The sequence below is a fragment of the Camelina sativa genome, chromosome 16, assembly GCF_030686135.1.
Source record: "Camelina sativa cultivar CO46 ecotype springtype chromosome 16, ASM3068613v1".
Classification (NCBI taxonomy): Eukaryota; Viridiplantae; Streptophyta; class Magnoliopsida; order Brassicales; family Brassicaceae; genus Camelina; species Camelina sativa.
In genome coordinates this window covers 16,756,767-16,763,530 of record NC_141895.1, presented here as the reverse complement: position 1 = coordinate 16,763,530, position 6,764 = coordinate 16,756,767, and positions in this window count along the sequence as shown.

The following is a 6,764-nucleotide window of genomic DNA, read 5'->3' as shown; positions in this document are numbered from 1 at the left end:
GACATTACCACAACGGTGATGATCTCGTAAAACCGTGTCCACACAACGTCCACGCATTCACTCAACCCATCAACACGTCTGGCTTGGTCACCCGTATCCTCGTACCATTCTCACATCCGGTTCCCCGACCACTTGTTGTCGACCACTTACCAAAACTGCCCGTCCATTGGCCGTCGAAAGTTACCCATCCCATCAGGAATCCTTCTGGGGTCTTCCATCGTGATCTTCTTCCAACTCCTTTGGACTTCTTGCTGGTCGGCTTCTTCATTCTTGGCTCCTCCCCTTGGACAAGTCTTCAGTCTTCCTTCTTGTTTGTCACTCGACTGCCTACCCATTTCCACATGCCTCACTTCCACACACCTCAAGGGTGGTTTCCTAACCAACTAAGGTTTCTTAACCTCTAAGGTTCTCACTCGGATTATGATCCTAACATTCTACCTACTCAGACTACCCACAAATAAAACGACCTCTTAAACTAGCACGCACACTTGGGGTTACCAATTCCCAAATGTTCCTACTCTTACACTAAGCAAACAAAACATACAAGCAAGCAAGCATTTCTCACACAACCAAACAATCAAAAGATTAGTTAGAACCCATACTTACCTGTTGCGGGAACTTTTCAGGCCAAGGAAGGGTTGGGTAATCTAATCCTAAGGAATAATCTAATCCTAGGGTTTAATCTTCTCGCTTAGCATCTCTTTATGTCTTGCCAATTGCCACGGTGATGAACAACTAATGGGGGAAAGAACGAATTTGTTCCCAAAAATTGTCAACTCTTAGCCTTTGGGCAAGACACCTGCATCCAACATCCAAGGGTAAAACCTAACCAATCTTATCCTATATATCTAATGACCCAAGGACGTACCGGTTTCCTAATTTGCCTTTGCGACTCATTTACTCGATAAAACATTTGAAAAATGTGTGTCCCGTGAGCATGACGAACCATGCTCTGGTACCACTCTTGTAACACCCCCGACCCGTTCTAGGCCAAGAACAGACCAAGAGCATCACGTATAGGACGCCCGCAGCTGGCAGACCGAGGTTCCCAGAATGCATCCGATCGCCCAAGCCGTCCAACCGCAGATGCCCGTTCCTCGCGAATCATGGCCTAAGGCTTTGCACCTCGTACCGCGAATCGCGAGTTGTGATTAGTCCGGACTAGACTAATAAATACCATTGGGAGACACGGGGTTTTAGAAAAACAACTCTTTTTTTATTGATAATGTTAAATCGAGTAATACATAATATAAGGAAAACTATTACTTTACAAAGGCAAGGAAATCTACACCGGTTGGCCTCACGTCCTTTGAACCCTAAGGTCTCCCCACTAAGGTTACCTGTAAAACAAATTGGGTAGCATCCTGAATAATCTATTATTACTCAGCAAGATCGGGATCTCTACTATTAGTATTCCCCAACCCCAAAACCCAAAATAACAATCAACATGCAGCAAGCAATGCAAACAACAAACAAGTATACTACAACGAGTATACGCAAACAAGATAATTAAACATGCAACACTTATCTCCTAAGTTGGGCCCTTATCAAATCTTTGATATCCCAAGGCAATGCCCCCGCCCCTAAACACAAAGTCTACAGAGGATATACATTCCTTTGTAGTACATCCTCATGTAGCGTTCGGCCGGGCATGACCCGCTCCGAACCTTCGTAAGCCATAACGTTACGGAGTTACACGCAACGCACAGCAGACGGCGCGATCCTTATGATTCACCTAATGCAATCTAAATGATACTAACTAACATGCAGGCAAGCAATAATATATTAGTCGAACAGCATAACGACAATGCGACTAACCGTCCAGCATCACGGCTACACCATCACGACACTATATCTACCAACAATCACACAAGCATTATAACAATGCAAGAAATCACACAATGCAAGCAATCAAACAATGCAATAACGCAAGCAAATAACCCTAGAATAATACCCCCTATTATTCTAAGTCTAAAATCCTAACCTGACTCTAAACTAATAAATAAATAAATAAATAACTAATTAATTAATTAAATAAATAATTAACTAACTAATTAGATAAATAAAACCTATCGCGTACTATCCGAAACTTACCTTAGCCTAGCGACTAAGACTCCTAGACCCTCGACTAGACTCCCTCGGACTTCTCCGGACTCTCACTCACACTCTCGGCCACTAAGGCTTTTGGTTTGGTTTTGGTGTGAGGAAATAAATGAAAGGGAAAGGGCTATTTATAGGGTTGGTAGGTCGGTGGTGGAAGCAGCTGGTAGTGGATAGGCATCACGATGTCGCGACACATGTCCGGACACTAATCACCCTCCGGCCGGTGACACATGGCGGATAAGGTTGGGCGATCTTATCCACATTCCTATCTTTTCCTATCGGATAAGTATCACTTCCGTCCAATCCTGGCCGTCCATTTTAGCAACCTGCCTAGCAGCAAACGGACACGGACGTATGGTACACTGGCGGACGCGGACGGTACACGGACGGACGCGCACGGCCTTCGGCCATAGAGTGTACCACCGTACCAAAATCTAATTACTCCGTTCGTTTCCGAATTTTCTTCGACCAAAAGCTTTGTATTCGTCCTTAAATACTTTGGTACAGCTCTAAAAATTACTTCCCCAATGTCTTGATCGATTCTCGCATGATAGCCATTCCTAGGCCATTCCGCATAAACTTTAGGCCCCAGGGAGGGGTATTACACCATCCCTATCCAGGTTTCCTTTCCGTGGCTCACGTAAGACAACACAATGTCCTACCAACCATATATCCCCTCACTGGAATACCTCATGTCCACGCAAGGATCATCTCACTTCCCCACGGGCCGCCACAAAGGCCAAACAAATGTCCTAAACAGGACCGCCACAAAGGCCAAACAAATGTCCTAAAAAGGACCGCCACCAAGGCCAAACAAATGTCGTAAACAAGACCGCAACAAAGGCCATCTATCCCAAAGGACCGTCACAAAGACAATCTGTCCCGAAAGACCGTCACAAAGACCATCTGTCCCGAAAAATCGTCAGAAAGACCATCTGTCCCGAAGGACCGCCTAAACAGGCACTCTGGCTAAACAGCCCGCCACAAAGGTCACACAATTGGCTAAACAGCCTGCCACAAAGGCCACACAATGGCTAAACAGCCCGCCACAAAGGCCACACACGGCTAAACAGCCCGCCACAAAGACCACACACGGCTAAACATCCCGCCACAAAGGCCACACAATATCACAAAAGACCGCCACACACGGGCACAAAGACTCAAAAGTCCGCCACAAAGGCCTCACAAGCCCCTCCAAGGCTCACAATCACTAAAAATGGACAAATTCTAACTCACATAAAACTTTCCATTTTTATACTTTCCACTTCTAGAAACTTCCCACTTATAGAAAATTCTATTTCAGGAAACTATCCCTCAAACCACCGCCTCACGGAAATTCTGTACCCTGAGCACCACCTCATCTTGTTACTTAGTCGCACAACCAACCACTCCAAGCAACCAAGTAAAAAAGAGAGATGGGCTGGAATACTCCATTCCCGCTCCAGCCACGGACTACAACTAGAACCAGGCTAGACAAGTTCAAGTCGCGACCTGCTTCTCGAACCACTTCTTGAACCTTGCCTTCATCCTCGCCTTTGGCTCCCAAGTCTGGTCCTCAACACCTTCACAGTCCCAAAGGACTCTCATCAAAGGAATCTTCTTCTTCCGAAGTTCCTTGATCCTCCTCTCGAGAACCCTCACTGGTCTCGCCTCCAAAGTCATGCTGGGCTGAAGATCCTCAGGAATCTTAGCCAACAACTGATCATCCTCACGGAAACACTTCCGCAATATAGACACATGGAAAACCTTATGGAATGCTCGCATAACCTCAGGTAACTCTAGTCTATATGCCACAGGTCCAACTCGCTCAATCACTCTGAACGGACCCATATACCTCATACTCAACTTAATCTCAGTCAATGATCTGTTCGGACCCCACAATATGCCCATCTTGAGGTACACTCTATCTCCAACCTGAAACTCAAGATCTCTCCTCCTCTTATCGGCATAACTCCTCTGTCGATCCTGAGCTTCCTTCATGTTCAGCTTGAGAACCTGAATCTTCTCCGAGGTCTCCTGAACAAAATCTGCCCCGTACATGTTCCTCTCCCCCACCTGAGTCCAGCATAACGGTGTACGACGCGGCCTCCCATAGAAAGCCTCATAAGGAGCCATGCCAATACTCGCCTGGTAACTGTTGTTATAAGCAAACTCTACCAAGCTCAAATGATCTGTCCAATGGCCACCCCAATCCAACACACACATCCTCAGCAAATCCTCCAATGTCTGGATCGTCCTCTCTGACTGTCCATCTGTCTAGGGATGATAAGTTGTACTCATATGCACCTTAGTGCCCATCTCTGCCTGAAATGCCCTCCATAAAACCGACGTGAACTTGGAATCCCTATCAGACACAATGCTCACTGGCACCCCATGCAATCTGACTATCTCCTTCACATACTTCTTGGCCAAGACCGCTGCTCCATCAGTCTTCTTAATGGCCAGAAAATGTGCCGACTTAGTCAACCGGTCCACAATGACCCATATAGCATCAAACGTCATGGACACTGGCAAACCAACCACGAAGTCCATAGTAATCATATCCCACTTCCACTCTGGAATGGGAAGACTCTTCAGCAAACCACCTGGTACCTGATGCTCAGCCTTCACTAGCTGACACACATCGCACCTCGCAACCCAACTAGCCACGTCCTTCTTCATCCCGACCCAGTGATAGTATCTCTTGAGATCATGGTGCATCTTAGTCGCTCATAGATGAATAGAGAACATACTCGCATGAGCCTCTCTCAGGATCTCCTGCCTCAACTCCTCATCCTTAGGCACACAAATCCCACATGCACCAGAATAGTACCATTAGCTGAAACCTGATACTCTGAATCAACAATCCTTTCAGACATTCACCAGCCCCAAATCCTTCTCCTGAGCCAACCGCACTCTGCTCAACAAATCTGCTCTATCGGCTGCAACCAAACCCAACGATTCCTGAGAAACCGCAAACAAGCTCAACGCACTGATCTCCCCTACCAGAGACTCCATATCCTGCTCCTCAGCCGAAGCCGCCCGCTTCCGACTCAAATCATCTGCAACCAAGTTAGCCTTATCAGGATGATAGGCTATCTCCATATCATAATCCGCCACCAGCTCTATCCACGGCCTCTGCCTCAAGTTTTGCTCGGGCTGAGTGAATATATACTTCATGCTCTTATGATCTGTAAACACCTGTACCTTTGTACCATAAAGATAAGATCTCCAAATATTCAGGGCAAAAACTACAGCACTCATCTCCAAGTCATGAGTAGGATAGTTGTCCTCATGCTTCCGCAACTACCACGAAGCATAGGCAATCACCTTCCCATGTTGCATCAAAACACACCCCAAACCAACTCTGGATGCATCTGTATAAAGCACATATGGTTCTCCCTGCTCAGACAAAGCCAACACTACAGCGGTAGTCAACATCTCCTTCAGGCTTGTAAAGCCTTCCTCACACTCCTGTGACCAGACAAAAGGAACATCCTTCCCTGTCAACTTAATCATAGGACGTGCTCTTCTTGTAAACCCCTGCACAAACCTCCTGTAGTAACCTGCCAACCCCAGAAAACTCCTGATCTCCGTGGCATTTTGCGGTCTAGGCCAATCCCTGATAGCCTGAATCTTCTCCGGATCTACAGAAGCCAAATCTGCAGACACGATATGACCCAGAAAACCCATCTCACGCTGCCAGAATTGCCCTCAAATGCACTACATGCTCTTCCGGACTCTTAGAATAAATCAGGATGTCGTCGATGAAAATGATGACAGACACGTCCAGATGCTCCTGAAACACGTTGTTCATCAATCTCATAAATTCTGCTGGCGCGTTAGTCAACCCAAACGACATCACCACAAACTCATAATACCCATACCTCGTAATGAAAGCAGTCTTCCTCACATCTACCTAATCCCCTGAAAAACCAACTTCCCTCCTGAGCGCTCAAACTCCACTCTACCCCGATGACAATCCAGATGAACCATATGTCGATGCAACCAGTTCATCCCCAAGATAACGTCATACAGCTCCACCGGGCTGATAAGCAAATCCGCAGGCCAAGACTCTCCCGCGATTTGAATATCAATACCCCTCGCTAGACCAATAAGTCTCAAAAACTTGCCTCCAGCAACTCTGACAACTCCCGCACGCTCTCCGGGATCTCCCATGATACCCGCACTCTCTGCACACTCCAGGGTAATGAAGCTATGAGTAGCTCCAAAGTCAAACATAATGTGGGACATGAACTCGCCCACCAACAAGGTCCCTACATAACCTCATGTGTTGAGAACCTAACATTTTATCACATGACAACATAAAACTGAACTTACTAAGAATTCACAAAGACAAGTACCAGAAATTATACATGTGATCGCCCCGGCACTGGTTCCACCAGTCTCTGCAGTCGTGTAAATACGTGGAGCCTGCTCGATCTATGCCACAGGCTGCCCTCCCGGCTGCACCTGCTGCAACGCTGCAACTTAGGACACAAGGGCCTGATGTGCCCTCGCTCTTGGGACAGCTAGCAATCTTGTGATCCTTGCTCCCACACTTGAAGTAACTCGCACCACTCGACGTCTGCATAGCCTCCCATCTCCTCTTGGTTCCCTGCGCAGGCTTGCCGCCCTTGCTGGAACCTCCCTAATGCTGAGCCTTACTAGGCTGAACCGTG